Genomic DNA, 19,029 nt, shown 5'->3' on the forward strand with positions numbered 1-19,029 from the left:
GTTCAAACATATGTCATAGGAACATAACAGGATCCCCCCCCCCCCCCCCCCCCCCCCCACACACACACACACACACACTTTTGTCCGATCATTACCCAATAACATTTAAATATACAATAATGGATTACACAGCAGTGGGGAATATATTTCATCATAGTACATGTCTTTCACAAAATGTTGTAACTACATTTAAAGATATAATTATTCCAGTGTTATCTTCTTTGATGCCTTATGCCAATAGTGCAGAGTAGCTAGCTGAACGCTACTCTCACAGAGGTCAATTATCATGTCAATAATTTTACTTCTTCAATACGTACGATTCTGGATACTGTAGCTCTTCTGAAAAAGAAGACTTCAATCAGTACCTGATTCCCTGGTATACCTCTCAAACGTGCACCTTAAAGCTGATACAGTGGTCCCTCATTTATCGTGGTAGTTCTAAAAATAACCTGCGATAGCTGAAATCCCTGAAGCAGCCAACTGTATTCTCTCTCTTTTCTCTCTCTCTCTTTTTTTTTTTTTACAATTATTATAGATGTTTTAAGGCTGTAAAACCCTTCACTACATACTTTATACACTTTTCTCAGACAAGCATGAACATCTTCACACTTTTCTCTTTTTTTTTTTTTTTTTTTTTTTTTTTTTTTTAACCTGTCCCGTTTGGTTCTTTTGCCATCAGAATTATTGTCTAAAGGCGAAGAAAGATGCCCAACGGATTTACTTTACCAAATGGACCATCCCAGCCTTGCCGTAATGGTCCATTTGATTCAAGTTTTTATTGTTTATTTTATTTTCACTTGCTGAATACGGGACAGACTTGACTGGAGGAGAGAATGTGGAGAAAGAAAGAGGGAAAGAAAAAAACCTGAGAAGAGGGACGGGGAAAAAGGGCAAAAAACAAAAACCAACAGAATAAGCAGACAAAAAATACATATATCGATCACCTGGATCACCTGTTGAGAAAGAAAAAAAAAAAGCAAGCAGAAGAAAACGAGAGTAATAAACAAGATCACAATGATATATGAGAATATGACAGTAAATACTAAATATTAAACATTATTGTGCAGCACGTGAGATCGACAGCGCACAGTGTGCTTTGAGGTAGGAGCCAAAAAGGGTGTAATTTGTGTGTGTGATCACCCGTGTGTACACCTGTGAGCATGAACGCGCTTGTTTTTAAAAGGTTCCTTCATGTAATGATCTGCTAGAGGGTGTGGGGGGCCACTGCCCCGACCTCCAGGGCATGAAGCAGGTATGGAGGAGATCAAGACTCCAGACATCCAGAGGCCCCCAGAACACAAGAGACCAAGGAAGACCAACAGAGGGGCAGCCGCGCCACTATCCCAGAAAGAGCTGAGGAGAGTCCCAGATGAGGGGTCGCGGAGCAGAAGCCAGGGGGGGTTGCAGTGACGTGCCCGTGAGCTCCGCCGGCAGCCAGCTGTGCCTGAGTGGCCGAGCCCCGGGCCGTGAGGCCGAGGGCACCCCATCCCCAAAGTGGCCCGAGCGAGCCCCAGGCTCCAGGCCCCAATAAGCAGCCACCAAGGAGTGAGCCGGTGGGTACCTGGGCGCCCACCCCCGGAGACAGAGAACCACCAACGCACCGATGTCTGAGGGCGTCCGCCACCGGCAGGGGAAGTGGTGGGGGGAGATGGGCCTCCAAACCTTGGAGGGCCTGAGATGTCCTCAGAGAGGTGGCGTCTGATACCCAACCTGACATATAGACACAGACAAACAGGCACACACAGATACAAACATCTATTCCCACCCTCATGCTCTCATATACAATTGCTCAACACTCACCCAACGTGGAGACAGACATAGAGAGACGCTGTACACACAATCACACTCCCCAAGCGTACTCTAAGCCCCGAGTCTAGGTACCCTTGCCCCTGGAGGGGGAAACTGCACCCAGACTCAGGTGGTGTAACCCTTTTCCCTGCGGTGGGGAGAAGCAGACCGCCCCGACTCCGCAGCAGCAGGGAGGCCCCATACACCAGACCCCAGTCGGACGGCCAACTCCTCCTCCTAGCCCCCCTGCTCCAGCAGGCCGCAGAGAACGGGGGTGTAGGAAGACTCCAAACCTCCCTCCACCCGCTCATATGTACTGTTGATGTATGTGTGTTCTAAGGTGCATTTAAAACCCAGGAGGGCATGGAGCCACCTGCCAGAGCAGCAGGTAAGCATATAGCCCCTCCTGCTAGCCCTCAATGTCTACATGTATTTAAAATTGAGAGGTGGGCAACGACGCCAGGGGTGAGGTGTACACCCTGATGGTAGTTTGGAATCCGTGTAGCGTGCCCACCTCCAAGATCCTATATGTATGTGTAATGAGAGTGTGAGTAATGTGAATGTCTAAGTTGTGGGATAAAATTGAGGCAGAGGCAGCCAGAAGGGGACAGAGGGGGGGGATGTCTCCTCTGCACCCTGGTGACACACCCCTACCCCAAGGCCCTGCATGTGTGGGTGATTGTGGTGGAGCGGGAAGAGGGAGGCCGCTGGAGATGGGGAGGGAAGGAAGGGAGGGGCAAGTGACCCCTCCCTGGGGCCAGCTCCCCCGCTGACCCCAGTAGGCACCCCCATGCTGTGCAACCCGCCAGGGAAAGGGGGCCCAGGCCCATCCGGACCGGGGCCCAGTGCAGCAGCGCCCCCCGGCCCCACAGAGCCCGGGACAATTCACCCGACCCCACCACAGAGAAAACTGTACCCACCCCCATCATCCACTCATCTTCCAGACTACACAAGACAATAGACGCCCAGGCTGAGATCTTCCTCCACCACTCCTGTATCTCCCCCTCCTGCAGAGAGAGTTCCTGAAGAGAGGAAAGCTCCTGCAAGATGTGACAACCTCCCCCACCAGTTGAAGAGCCCCCCAGGTGGCTCGATGCACCGGCGGCACCCCGCGCCAGGGCCGGGCCCCCATACACCCACCCGCCCACAACCTCGGCAACACACCAACCAGGACCCAAGCCCCTGAGGCCCGGCCAGGGCCCCAGCCCAGAGACGGAGCGCCCCCAGAACCTCACGCCCATCCCGGACCCACCCAGGGGCAGCCAGGCTACCAGGTCAGTAACCCACGTCCGTCAGCACAGACCCTCCCCTAGCCCCGCTGCACGCAGCCACGAGGAAACCGTCACCTAAGAGCCAACAGAGCCCCTAATTGGCCATGACCGCTACCCCGGGTTGAGCCCCCCAAGGAAGATGCTCCTGGGGAACCCCCCGACGCCCTAAGCCTGTCCCTACCCCCACACCAATCACAACAGTGAAGGTGGGACCAAACTATGGCCCCCCACCCCCACTAGGTGATGGAGCTGATCAAAGGAGCCCAGAGCAATTGATCTGATGTGGTGGAAGAGGCTGTATCAAGACTAATGTAATCTAATAGATAATTTCTATATTGGTTAGAATTAAGATTATTTTTATTTTTCCAGTTCATGAGGACTGTTTTCTTGGCTATGCATAGGGCAGTGAAAACCATGTGGGCTATATTCTTTTCTGAAGTGACATTATCTAAGCTGCCCAACAAACATACTAAAGGAGAAGTTGGAATGTTACATTTCAGACACTTTGATAAGTCTTCACATATCTCACGCCAAAACTTCTGAACTGGTGGACAGAACCAAAGAGCGTGGATATAATTGTCCGGTGAATTGGTTTGGCAGTGTGAGCAGTTGTTGGTAGACGTAAAGCCCATCTTGAACATCCGATGACCTGTATAGTGCACTCTATGTAGTATTTTGTATTGAATTAATTGAAGACTGGGATTTCTAATTAAATGAAAGGTTTTTAAGCAAATCTGAGACCAGAAGTTTTGGTCTAAGTTAACTGATAAATCCGCTTCCCATTTTGCAATAGGAAGTGATATTGATTCATCTGTTTTAGAAAGCATTCTGTATATTTTGGATAGTAATTTGGGGGTTTTAAGAGTAAGAAATTGAACCACACTTGGTGGTGTTTGTAGTTCAACTTGACCCGGTTTAAATCTCTTTTTTACTATGGATTTAATTTGTTGATATTCTAAAAATCTTTTCTTGTTGATCCCATATTGTGTAACTAGTCTGTCAAATGAAATAAATTCTGTTCCTTCTAGTATATGTTCTAAATATTTGATTCCTTTACTACTCCAATCTGAAAAGTTTATCATATTATTGTTTTGTAATATGTCAGGGTTGTTCCACACTTTTCTCTCTTGTTTAAACAGTCTCAAAGTTCAAACCTTTGTAGAAAAACAAGTCTAGTATTCCAGAATGAAATCAAGGCTAAAAAACTGTTTTCAGGTCAAGAATTGGGAATAGAGCAGCTGCAAGAGAATTCAACATTAATGCATCAATGGTATGGAAGTAGAGGAAGCAAGAAGAATGAGTTGTGTAAAGTTTGACTTTTCTGACTGTTTTGTTTCGCTTAATGCACCTTATAATTTGGAAAATACGGTAACTTCTACTTTCCGTTAGCATATCCAGAAGTCCAACTTTTTGTGCGATGGTTAGCAGCTTCCTCCGCCTTTTGGGTGCTACTGCAGGTGCCTTTGACGGTGCAAAACGTTTCGTCAACATTGTTGTGTTTGTTGGGGAGAAAACTTACAAACATATAGTACAGCACTTCAGAGTCACACTGCTAGCGATCGAACATTTTTGTAAATTTGACAAGCTGAACGCATTCTGTACTGTACAGGAAACCCGGCACAAGATTGGACGCAGAACACAATGCGCTGTGCAAACAAAAACAAAAGCAAACTATGCAAAATTGCACCAGAAAACATTTGCCAAACAGCGAGGCCGCAAAAGGTGAACCACATTATAGCAAGGGACCGCTGTAACTCGTATGCTGCAGAAGAAATTGCGCCTTACTAATTTAGAAGATTATCGTTTAGCCTGGAAAGCCAGTTTACATCTGTATAAAAAAAAGGCCTTAATAAAACTAGAGAACATCTTACTATTCATCACTGATTGATGGAAATAAGAACAACACTAGGTTTCTCTATAACACTCTAGCCAGACTGAGAAAACCCGGGGCTCTGTTGAGCCAACAGTCGTTTAACGTCAACTAGTAATGACTTTATGAATTTCTTCACGTGCAAAATTTTAAACATTGAAGAAAAAATTGCCCATAATTATCTCACAGATGTAACATTATGTACAGCTACTTTCAGTAGGAAAAATTCAGGAAAAATGACAAAAGGTTTGTCCAAAAACTTATGGGCCAAACTGTACAATAAAAAGGTGTTTGTGAAAAACCCAAAACAAATTTTGTGTCTGCCTGATTTTCACTGATGAACTTTATTTTGCAGCTACCAAACACAACAGTGAGCAGAAAGACTAAAGAAAAAGTCAAGATTCAGTTTAGAAAAGAGAAAAACTAAAGCAAACAAGCAACATTATGTGCTTTAAGGTGCAAATTTGAGAGGTATACCAGGGAATCAGGTACTGATTGAAGCCTTTCTTTTTCAGAGGAGCTACAGTATCCAGAGTTGTACGTAGTGAAGAAGTAGCATTCAGCTAGCTACACTGCACAGTTGGCACAACAACATTTTTAATCTTTTTTAAGACAGAGTCACTCAAAAATAAGCACTGATTTTCAATAATCCTGTAAATAAATGACAAAAGAACCCCAGTGCAATTCAACATAGGTTTTTTTATTAATTTTTGGTTCATTTTCAATTCATCCTTTGTGGCAGTTGTAGCTGTTGGTTAAGGAGCAGCTTATCGTATAGCAGCAAGAAGCAAAGCAAGGAGCGTTGAATTCTGCAGAAGTGTTGGATTCTGTAGAAGAGGTAGTAGCAGGGTAAGACGATTTAGGGAAGTCCCAGTAGTCTGCAAGAGAATCAGTAATATATATTATTACATGTGATAATGCATTCTCTGCTGAATAACTTCTTAGAGATATGTAAATATAGAGAGTCAAGTGTGTCTAATGTTCAAACCTAGAAAGACAAACATGAGACTCACCCCCTCCCTAGATGAAGAACGTGCATCGCGCTCGTGTGCTGAGTCGTCCTGTTTAAAAAAACATGCAAATGAATTGTTTGGATATGATAGGATAGGAGCACCGATACAGTCTCTGGTTACACAGTTACACACACAGTGCAAGATATATTCATATATTACAGATAACATCACTAGTACAGTCTACAGTCATATTACACTTACAGGATTTGCCAGAGCAAGGCTCAGCAGGCATCCAAGCAGAAACACAACCTTGATCATGGTTTCAGTGATTTCACCTGTTAACAATATTTCAGATGAGATGTGGTCAAAACCATCTGCAAAATCACCATTCCACCAACATTATACTGAAAACAGAGAAGCAATAAGAGATTGATGAGAAATGTTACCGTCAGGTCTTCACAACTTCAGCAGACTGTCTCAGAGATGTGGATGATTGTGGTAATGCTGTACTGACAGCAGAGCTTTTTATACACAGTTGCAAGAGATGATTTAATCTCATTTGCGTAACTGTTGGGAAATTGTAACTCTTAGAAAACATTCTCATCTTAACAAGGGTAAACACAATTGGGCAACAATCAGGGACACACCTGATTAATCTTTTTGCTGCAACACAGTGATGTGAGATTGACCAGGTATGAGTCAAAACTAAACGTTGTTTGTGTATGTTCCTTTAAGTATAATTGTCTACCCTTTAAAATGTAGGGGTAATGGTCACCAGGTCCTATCTATCTATCTATCTATCTTCTGGCTTTTTAAAAAACATGTAAAGAAACTAGAAAATAATCAGGTGTTGTATATTGCCACTGTTCAGGGGTGGGTCTGTGACCCAGCATTTTGTGTTATTTTATATTGTTGATTTCTTATATTAATAATATGTTAAATTCATGTGCTATTCTTTAGTAATGGTATAGTTGACTTATTGTTTGAAAATTATGCTACTACATTCTGAGCTAAAACAAAAAAAGGATCTGAAAAGGTGTATTTGGTGACATAGAAACAGTAGAATGAAGAAATGTATCCAAATCTATGTGGTCCTGTGTGAAAAGGTAATTACACCCTAAACCTAATAACTGGTTGTGCCACTTTTGACTCCAAGAAATTCAGTCAAGCATTTGTGATAGCAGGCAATGAGTCTTTAACATTGGGGGGATGGCCCAATCTTCTTTGCAGAATCAGCAGCTACAACAGCTGCACCCAAAAATCGAGCCAGCATTGCATTTTTGGCGACAGCACAATAAATGCAATGCTGGCTCGATTTTTGGTTACCTTTCAGATTGCAAGGAGTTGTAGTGGATGCAGCTGTTGTAGCTGGTGCAGCTGTTGTAGTGGTTTTAGCAGGTGCTTGTAGGGAGGGCAGAGAGAAGTTGCTGCAGGGAAACATTGTTGTTGGTGGTGATGTGTAGAGAGAAAAACAAATCCAAATGTTTTACAGAAAGTGATGTTCATGTGTGATTTAAATGTGGAGGATAAGGAAAGCACTCACCTCATATCAGCCGTGGTGAGAGCCACCATACTTTTCATACACATTGACAATCGGTAGAAAATTCCTAAGTATTGTATTACTTGTATTTGCATATTCAAGTAGTATCTGCATATATAATCACTTATAATAATACTTACAGGTTGAACTAGAGTGAGGCACAGGAAGCATCCAATCAGAAATACCTTCAGCATGGTTCCACTTATTGTGGAACCAATAAGTGTTGAAAAAAAAGATAATGAAGATAATAAAGATGTACTGAAATGACTCATCCAAGCAAATTTAAAAAAAAAAAAAAGATCTTTTACAATTGTTACACAAGAAATACAGTTGTGGCTGAGGTGTGGTCCCTGGTGCAGCTGCAGGGGAGGAGTGGTGCAGTGAGCTCAAGGGGTCAGTACCGGGAGGCAGGTGAGCCACAGGTGGTGGTGATTGACTGATGATGGAGTCTTTTTCTATTTCTCTATATAGTGAAGCCAGAGTCGAGCGGGGAGAGAGAGAGAGCTCGACTGGAACAGACTGTTTTCCTTGAGTTCACAACTGTCAAGAAAAAGCAATAATAGTGAGCACAATCATCGTGTGTGTCTGGTACTTTTACAACAGTCATGTGAGAAAATAAGGGCACCGCATTAAATGATCAGCTCTTTATTAAGAAATAAATGTTCACATATCACTCTCTAATCATGTTCTCATGTATTACTGGAAAAGTAAGCAACTTAATTGCAATTAAACCACAAAAATTATTTTAAAAAAAATTTACACATCAAAAAAAAGAACAAAAATGTGTATTTTAATGGAGGAAAAAGTTAGGACACTCTACCCCCCCTAATAACTAGTGTTGCCACCTTTGGCTGATATAACTTCAGTGAGACACCTTTTGAAGCCTTTTAACAGTCTCTGACATCGATCAGAAGAAAGTTTGCCCCACTCCTCACATTTTCTTCATGCACCCTCTGACACACAGTAGACTTCATGATGGATTCTATGATGGTGAGCTGGCCAGGTGGTGCCTCAGATAAGCATCCCTAAATTATGATACTGCCACCTCCATGCTTCACAGTTGGTATGAAGTTCTTTTCTTGCAAGGCTGTATTTGGTTTATGCCAAACATGTCTACTGTTCTGGTGTCCAAATAATTCCACTTTAGATTCATCTGTCCAAAGAACATTATTCCAGAAGTCATGGTGTTTGTCTACGTTCGTCCTGGCAAACTTCAGTCTGGTCTTAATGTTTCTCTTAGAGAGCAAAGGTTTCCTCCTTGCACACCTCCCATGAAAGTCAACCTTGTGTAGTCTCTTTCTGACAGTAGAGTCATGCGCTTTCACATCGACAGCAGCCAGAGCCTCCTGTAGTTCCAGTGATGACATTTTAGGCTTTTTGATGACTTCTTTGAGCACCTTGCGGTATGCTCTGGGGGTGAATTTGCTTGGAGGGCCAGACCTGGGCATGGTGGCAGTTGTTTTGAAAGTCCTCCACTTGTAAATACTTTTCCAGATGGTGGAATGGCTGATGTCAAATTCTTTTGAGATCTTTTTAAATCCCTTACCAGACTCATAAGTGGCCACAGTCTTCTTTCTTAGGGCATCAGACAGCTATTAGATCTCACTATGGCGCTCAACTCAACACTTCAAAAGTGAGGAGCATACCAAACTAAATCTGAGGTTTCAATAGGACAAGTCTCCTTTATAAAGCTGGGTAACGATGTACTGATCCTGTGCACCTGACGTGATATACCTGTGTGTGATTTTAACCATTTTAAATAATAATAATAGAACTTAACAGAATGTAAAAAAAACTCAACTATACCATTACTGTCACGGCAAGTGAGGTGAGCCGTGTGGAGATGATAAAGGAGGATCCAATTGCAGGCAGTCGTGAAGGTGGTTTATTGAACATAAATCACAAGGAGAAAATGGCAAACGAAGATAAACTAAACTATACTGGAAAAAACTAAACTAACGAACATGAACAAGGAGGGTGAGCAGAGGTAAATGATGACGGACAGCAGGGCGAACACACAGCTGAAGCACAGTGGATACACAGACAGACCAGCAACTACAACGACAGAAGACACAACTTAAATACACTCAGAGAAACACAGGGAGATTACACACGGGTGGGGGACACAGCTGGAAGTAATTAACGTGACGAGACAAGGGAGGCAAACTGAAAACACTCACATAAGACACGGACTTTCACAATAAAACAGGAAACAAGAAACCATCACACAAATACACAGACTCAACACTGAGAGGCAGACAGAAAATAACACATGGAACTCAAACTATACATAAGGCAACAAATAAACAGAAACATAGAATTCTAATAATTATCAACAAAGCACAAGAGTATCAAAAGGCAACCCATAATGCAAAAATAAACCAAAACATCAGAAACTCAAAATCCTGGGTCGAACCGACCCAGAACCATGACAATTACTAAAGAATAGCACATGAATTTAACATATTATTAATATAAGAAATCAACAATATAAAATAACACAAAATGCTGGGTCACAGACCCACCCCTGAACAGTGTTAATATACAACACCTGATTATTTTCTAGTTTCTTTACATGTTTTTTAAAAAGCCAGAAGATAGATAGATAGATAGATAGATAGATAGATAGATAGATAGATAGATAGATAGATAGATAGATAGATAGATAGATAGATAGATAGATAGATAGATAGATAGATAGATAGGAAGGACCTGGTGACCATTACCCCTACATTTTAAAGGGTAGACAATTATACTTAAAGGAACATACACAAACAACGTTTAGTTTTGACTCATACCTGGTCAATCTCACATCACTGTGTTGCAGCAAAAAGGTTAATCAGGTGTGTCCCTGATTGTTGCCCAATTGTGTTTACCCTTGTTAAGATGAGAATGTTTTCTAAGAGTTACAATTTCCCAACAGTTACGCAAATGAGATTAAATCATCTCTTGCAACTGTGTATAAAAAGCTCTGCTGTCAGTACAGCATTACCACAATCATCCACATCTCTGAGACAGTCTGCTGAAGTTGTGAAGACCTGACGGTAACATTTCTCATCAATCTTTTATTGCTTATGTGTTTTCAGTATAATGTTGGTGGAATGGTGATTTTGCAGATGGTTTTGACCACATCTCATCTGAAATATTGTTAACAGGTTAAATCACTGAAACCATGATCAAGGTTGTGTTTCTGCTTGGATGCCTGCTGAGCCTTGCTCTGGCAAATCCTGTAAGTGTAATATGACTGTAGACTGTACTAGTGATGTTATCTGTAATATACAATACAGAATCCACATCTGAACCAAAGAGTAAAACAGTGAAATGTGGATTATTAAATATTAGGTCTCTCTCCTCCAAGTCTCTGTTAGTACATGACTTAATAATTGACCAACAAATCGATTTACTCTGCCTTACAGAAACCTGGTTGCAGCAGGATGATTATGTTAGTTTAAATGAATCAACACCCCCGAGTCATTCTAACTACCAGAAACCTCGAAGCACAGGCCGAGGGGGCGGTGTGGCAGCAATTTTTCACACCAGCCTATTAATTAATGAAAGACCAAGACAGACTTTTAATTCATTTGAAAGCCTGATGCTTAGCCTTATCCACCCCAGCTGTAAAACTCAGAAACCAGTCTTACTTGTTATCATCTATCGTCCACCTGGGCCTTACACAGAGTTTCTCTCTGATTTCTCAGACTTTTTATCTGATTTAGTGCTCAACTCAGATAAAATAATTATTGTGGGTGATTTTAACATCCATGTAGATGCTAAAAATGACAGCCTCAAAATTGCATTTAATCTGTTATTAGACTCAATTGGCTTCTCTCAAAATGTAAAAGAACCCACCCACCACTTTAATCACACTCTAGATCTTGTTTTAACATATGGCATAGAAACTGAACATTTAACAGTGTTTCCTGAAAACCCTCTGCTGTCTGATCATTTCCTGATAACATTTACATTTACAATAATTGATTACACAGCAGTGGAGAGTAGACTTTATCAAACTAGATGTCTTTCTGATAGTGCTGTAACTAAGTTTAAGAATATAATCCACCCACTGTTATTATCTTCAATGCCCTGTACCAACATAGAGCAGGGCAGCTATCTGAACGCTACTCCAACAGAGGTCGATTATCTTGTTAATAATTTTACCTCCTCACTACGTACGACTCTGGATACTGTAGCTCCAGTGAAAACTAAGGTCTCAAATCAGAAGTACCTGACTCCGTGGTATAATTCTCAAACACGTAGCCTAAAGCAGATAACTCGTAAACTGGAGAGGAAATGGCGTGTCACAAATTTAGAGGATCATCATTTAGCCTGGAGAAATAGTTTGCTGCTTTATAAGAAAGCCCTCCGCAAAGCCAGAACATCTTACTATTCGTCACTGATTGAAGAAAATAAGAACAACCCCAGGTTTCTCTTCAGCACTGTAGCCAGGCTGACAAAAAGTCAGAGCTCTACTGAGCCAACAATCCCTTTAACGTTAACTAGTAATGACTTCATGAACTTCTTCAGAAATAAAATTTTTATCATTAGAGAAAAAATTACCAATAATCATCCCACAGATGTAATATCGTCTACAGCTACTTTTAGTACCATTGATGTTAAGTTAGACTCTTTTTCTCCAATCGATCTTTCTGAGTTAACTTCAATAATTACTTCCTCCAAACCATCAACGTGTCTTTTAGACCCCATTCCTACAAAACTGCTCAAAGAAGTCCTGCCATTAATTAATTCTTCAATCTTAAATATGATCAATCTATCTCTAATAATTGGCTATGTACCACAGGCCTTCAAGGTGGCTGTAGTTAAACCCTTACTTAAAAAGCAATCTCTAGACCCAGCTGTCTTAGCTAATTACAGGCCAATCTCCAACCTTCCTTTCATATCAAAAATCCTTGAAAGAGTAGTTGTCAAACAGCTAACAGATCATCTGCAGAGGAATGGCTTATTTGAAGAGTTTCAGTCAGGTTTCAGAGCTCATCACAGCACAGAAACAGCTTTAGTGAAGGTTACAAATGATCTTCTTATGGCCTCTGACAGTGGACTCATCTCTGTGCTTGTCCTGCTAGACCTCAGTGCAGCGTTTGATACTGTCGACCATAATATCCTATTAGAGCGATTAGAACATGCTGTAGGTATTACAGGTACTGCACTGCAGTGGTTTGTATCATATCTATCTAATAGACTCCAATTTGTTCAAGTAAATGGAGAGTCTTCTTCACATGCTGAGGTTAATTTTGGAGTTCCACAGGGTTCAGTGCTAGGACCAATTCTATTTACATTATACATGCTTCCCCTAGGTAGCATCATTAGAAGACATAGCATAAATTTTTACTGCTATGCAGATGATACGCAGCTCTATCTATCCATGAAGCCAGGTAACACACACCAATTAGTTAAACTGCAGGAATGTCTTAAAGACATAAAGACCTGGATGGCCGCTAACTTCCTGCTTCTTAATTCAGATAAAACTGAGGTTATTGTACTCGGCCCTGAAAATCTTAGAAATATGGTATCTAAGCAGATCCTTACTCTGGATGGCATTACCTTGGCCTCCAGTAATGCTGTGAGGAACCTTGGAGTCATTTTTGACCAGGACATGTCCTTCAAGGCACATATTAAACAAATATGTAAGACTGCTTTCTTCCATTTGCGCAACATCTCTAAAATTAGAAATATCCTGTGTTGGGTCTAACTCAGACCCCGCTGTCTCCAGGACTTATTCCCATGAAAGAAAAGCAAGGCAAACAGTGTTCGATCGATCGCTTGCGCAAGGGAGGCCTCATCTGTGTCCAGCACGACAATGACGCTCGATGATAGCCTCCTCTCGCTGGCTTTTATTGACAAACTTCAAACAATAGTTTACAAAACACCTCCCCTTGCAACCCCCTTTGGTTACAAAGACAAGGCACCTCAATGTAAATGTATATACAAGAGTGTGTGTGTGTGTGTGTGTGTGTGTGTGTGTTCCTGCTGATCAAAGGGTCATAAAACCTAAAAGCAGGGGGAACATCCTTGGTCATAAAGAGGGTAGTCTCCCCCACACCCAATGTATGGTTTACCATAGGTAACACAGTGAAACCATACAAGGGCAGGAAGCTCTACCAAACATCAAACAGACCTTCAAAAGGATGTTCCTGTGATAAAACACTTCAACCTCGCACCCAGAACCTCGAGAATCTGGGGATGGGAGGAAAGAAAGAATTCCTTTCACAGAGTTAAAACAATAGACAAATGGTAAACATAAAAATGACAAATGTTTAACTATTCACTCTAACATCCTGTCTCAGAGTGATGCTGAAAAACTAGTTCATGCCTTCATTACTTCCAGGCTGGACTACTGTAACTCATTATTATCAGGATGTCCTAAAAACTCCCTGAAAAGTCTTCAGTTAATCCAAAATGCTGCAGCAAGAGTACTGACAGGGACTAGAAAGAGAGAGCATATTTCTCCTGTTTTGGCTTCCCTTCATTGGCTTCCTGTTAAATCCAGAATTGAATTCAAAATCCTGCTCCTCACTTACAAGGTCTTAAATAATCAGGCCCCATCTTATCTTAATGACCTTGTAGTACCATATCACCCTATTAGAGCACTTCGCTCTCGCTCTGCAGGCTTACTTGTTGTTCCTAGAGTATTTAAAAGTAGAATGGGAGGGAGAGCCTTCAGTTTTCAGGCCCCTCTTCTGTGGAACCAGCTTCCAGTTTGGATTCAGGAGACAGACACTATCTCTACTTTCAAGGTTAGGCTTAAAACTTTCCTTTTTGCTAAAGCATATAGTTAGGGCTGGACCAGGTGACCCTGAATCCTCCCTTAGTTATGCTGCAATAGACGTAGGCTGCCGGGGATTCCCATGATGCATTGAGTTTTTCCTTTCCAGTCACCTTCTCACTCACTATGTGTTAATAGACCTCTCTGCATCGAATCATATCTGTTATTAATCTCTGTCTCTCGTCCACAGCATGTCTTTATCCTGTTTTCCTTCTTTCACCCCAACCGGTCGCAGCAGATGGCCGCCCCTCCCTGAGCCTGGTTCTGCCGGAGGTTTCTTCCTGTTAAAAGGGAGTTTTTCCTTCCCACTGTCGCCAAAGTGCTTGCTCATAGGGGGTCATATGATATGATTGTTGGGTTTTTCTCTGTATTTATTATTGTGCTATCTACTGTACAATATAAAGCGCCTTGAGGCGACTTTTGTTGTGATTTGGCGCTATATAAATAAAATTGAATTGAATTGAATTGAATTGAATATATGAATATATCTTGCACTGTGTGTGTAACTGTGTAACCAGAGACTGTATCGGTGCTCCTATCCTATCATATCCAAACAATTCATTTGCATGTTTTTTTAAACAGGACGACTCAGCACACGAGCGCGATGCACGTTCTTCATCTAGGGAGGGGGTGAGTCTCATGTTTGTCTTTCTAGGTTTGAACATTAGACACACTTGACTCTCTATATTTACATATCTCTAAGAAGTTATTCAGCAGAGAATTCATTATCACATGTAATAATATATATTACTGATTCTCTTGCAGACTACTGGGACTTCCCTAAATCGTCTTACCCTGCTACTACCTCTTCTACAGAATCCAGCACTTCTGCAGAATTCAACGCTCCTTGCTTTGCTTCTTGCTGCTATACGATAAGCTGCTCCTTAACCAACAGCTACAACTGCCACAAAGGATGAATTGAAAACGAACAAACAATGAATAAAAACCTTTATTAAATGCACTGGGATTTTTTTATTTATTTACACGATTATTGAAAATCCCCGCTTATTTCTGAGTGACTCGGCACTACTTCAAGATGGCGGCCAACCAAACCGGTTTGACAACCTGTTTGACCGGTTTCGTGCGTGTGCGTATGCGTGTTCAGGTGTGCTGGGGTATGCGAGGTCATGTGTGGAAACACACAGGGCGTCCGAGGGGTTATATGAGTTTATGTGATTTTAACTTGGTTTTAATTTAATCAAACCATAGGGTTTTTAATTAAACAATTTATATCACTTTGGTGTGTCTCAACATTCAGTTATGCAGACATGTGTGTTCCTAAAAGTTATTCTTTGTTTTGCCGTTTTGCTTCACAGTACACCTTAAAAAAGTGTCACGGACCCGGCTCGGGGGACTCGGGGGACTCGGGGTCCGTGGGCAGTGGGGACTATGACGGTTGTTATTATTATAATTGTCATTATTATTATCATTTGGTGTGTCGTCTGCACTGCCTCTTATCTCTGTCCACATACGTGTGTAGGCAGGTATGTGTGTGTATATATGTGTGTGTTGCTGTTTTCTGTGGCCAAGTTACAGGCACCTTCAGGCCTGAGGGGCGTGGCCTGGCTTGAGAACTGGCCACACCCGAAGTCCTTGCCACACACCTGCTCCTCATCTGGGCTCGTCGGGGGAGCTATTTAGAAGAGCGATGGAGCTTCCACCGACGCTAGATTATTGCATTTGACTTCACGTCAGTCTTCTAGCATAGTCTGAAAGTCTGTAAGTGTATGCCAGCTGGGATAAAGTGTGTAACGGCTGCCTCCATTGTTTTCCCTCAGGAGGAATGTGGGACGAGGAGGAGCAGTGAGCATGGGGAGTGCAGAGACACTGGAGCAGAGAGCACTACACTGGGACTTTTTGGGAAGAAGACACAACACGGGAGTCTGGGACACTGGGGGATTTATTGTTGCTTACTTTACCACCCTGTAAATAAACACTGTTGCACTGAAGAGTCCGGCGTTTGGGTCCTGTTTTCCCACATCCCCATGGTCTGCCAACACAGACCGTGACAGAAAGCGGGAATGCTTTTTATTTACATCTAGTCAAAAGTGTTACTAATTGTGTTTTAATCACACTAATTTTATGATTCTGACAATGTCTCAGCAGACAACGATGCATGCATTTTATTTTAAAAACGGATCAAATGGGAATTTCTTCCGTAAGGGCTTTCATGGTTTCAGAGTACTTTTTAACACAACAGATGGTCGCAAATAACATTCAGCCAATCGTTACAATAGTAGCCCAATAGCGTTTATTTTCTAAATAAACGCTAAAATTGGGCTACTTCTAAAACACGTTGCACATGATGTCACCTTTTCCCCCCCAAAGCAGCCAGTATCGCTCTTTCAAACTAATTGTGTTTTAATCACACTCATTTTGTGATTCTGATGTCACAGCATGCAGCGATGCAAGCATTTTATTTATTTAAAAATGGCACAAGTGGGAATTTCTTCTGTACGGTTTCAGAGGCTACTAGTTTTAACGCAATAGGTGGTCACAAATAACATTCACCCATGAACTCTAATGCAAGCCTTTAAACTGTATGTTGATAAGTGCATGAAGTATACCACTATCTCAATAGCTGAAAATAGTCTGTATCCATAATTTGTGGATCTATTGATTTGTTTTTAATGTGGCACTTTTTTTTTCATGAACTGCAGATGATGAAATCCTCTTTATTTGAGAAAGTGTCCTTAAGCTATTGCTGCTCATACTTACTGAGTTCCCTAGCTACTTCTTTACTATGTCAGTAAACTTTTTGAACAAGAAAGGTACCGTAGATTTAAAGACACATCTTAATTGAAGCAAAGGCAAAAAATTGAATGGATTTTATGTGGCCATCAAAGAGTGAAAATCCAAAAGCTGCTGCAATCCTTTGCAATTCTCTCTCTCTCTCTCTCTCTCTCTCTCTCTCTCTCTCTCTCTCTCTCTCTCTCTCTCTCTCTCTCAGATAATGTCACTTTGATTAGGGATGTTTTGGACCTCTCTAGGTCTTATAGATGTTGGTCTCATTTCTCTGGACCAAGAAAAAGCTTTTGACCGGGTTGAACACCAATATTTGTGGCACGCTTTAGCTGCTTTTGGCTTCAGCCCAGGTTTTGTAGCCATGATTCAGGTTCTGTACCGTGACATTACGAGTGTCCTGAAAATAAATGGGGTCTTGAGTGGTCCTTTCAGTGTTCTAAGGGGGGTGAGGCAGGGCTGTTCTTTGTCAGGGATGCTGTATTCCCTGGCAATTGAACCTTTGCTTCACAAACTAAGACGGGACTTGTGTGGTGTTTATATTCCTGGGTGCAATGTACCTTTGAAGTTGTCTGCTTATGCCGATGATTTAATTGTCCTGATCAACTCACAGACGGATATTAAGGTTTTAGAGAACACAGTTTCTCTTTTTGGTTGTATTTCTTCTGCCAAAATAAACTGGGAAAAGAGTGAGGCTGTAACTGTTTTAATCACACTCATTTTGTGATTCTGATGTCACAGCATGCAGCGATGCAAGCATTTTATTTATTTAAAAATGGCACAAGTGGGAATTTCTTCTGTACGGTTTCAGAGGCTACTAGTTTTAACGCAATAGGTGGTCACAAATAACATTCACCCATGAACTCTAATGCAAGCCTTTAAACTGTATGTTGATAAGTGCATGAAGTATACCACTATCTCAATAGCTGAAAATAGTCTGTATCCATAATTTGTGGATCTATTGATTTGTTTTTAATGTGGCACTTTTTTTTTCATGAACTGCAGATGATGAAATCCTCTTTATTTGAGAAAGTGTCCTTAAGCTATTGCTGCTCATACTTACTGAGTTCCCTAGCTACTTCTTTACTATGTCAGTAAACTTTTTGAACAAGAAAGGTACCGTAGATTTAAAGACACATCTTAATTGAAGCAAAGGCAAAAAATTGAATGGATTTTATGTGGCCATCAAAGAGTGAAAATCCAAAAGCTGCTGCAATCCTTTGCAATTCTCTCTCTCTCTCTCTCTCTCTCTCTCTCTCTCTCTCTCTCTCTCTCTCTCTCTCTCTCTCTCTCTCTCTCTCTCTCTCTCTCTCTCTCTCTCTCTCTCTCTCTCTCTCTCTCTCTCTCTCTCTCTCTCTCTCTCTCTCTCTCTCTCTCTCTCTCTCTCTCTCTCAGATAATGTCACTTTGATTAGGGATGTTTTGGACCTCTCTAGGTCTTATAGATGTTGGTCTCATTTCTCTGGACCAAGAAAAAGCTTTTGACCGGGTTGAACACCAATATTTGTGGCACGCTTTAGCTGCTTTTGGCTTCAGCCCAGGTTTTGTAGCCATGATTCAGGTTCTGTACCGTGACATTACGAGTGTCCTGAAAATAAATGGGGTCTTGAGTGGTCCTTTCAGTGTTCTAAGGGGGGTGAGGCAGGGCTGTTCTTTGTCAGGGATGCTGTATTCCCTGGCAATTGAACCTTTGCTTCACAAACTAAGACGGGACTTGTGTGGTGTTTATATTCCTGGGTGCAATGTACCTTTGAAGTTGTCTGCTTATGCCGATGATTTAATTGTCCTGATCAACTCACAGACGGATATTAAGGTTTTAGAGAACACAGTTTCTCTTTTTGGTTGTATTTCTTCTGCCAAAATAAACTGGGAAAAGAGTGAGGCTGTAACTGTGACAGGTCAGCTGGGGGATCAGCTCAGTCTGCCTGGAGGTTTGATCTGGAGAAAGGGTGGGCTTAAGTATTTAGGGGTGTTTTTAGGCAATGACACTTTTTTGCAGAAGAATTGGGAAAATGTGGTGGATAGGGTCAACGGTCGGCTTTCCAAATGGAGGTGGCTTTTACCTCACATGTCGTACAGAGGTCG

This window comes from Pelmatolapia mariae, linkage group LG6, assembly GCF_036321145.2.
Source record: "Pelmatolapia mariae isolate MD_Pm_ZW linkage group LG6, Pm_UMD_F_2, whole genome shotgun sequence".
NCBI lineage: Eukaryota > Metazoa > Chordata > Actinopteri > Cichliformes > Cichlidae > Pelmatolapia > Pelmatolapia mariae.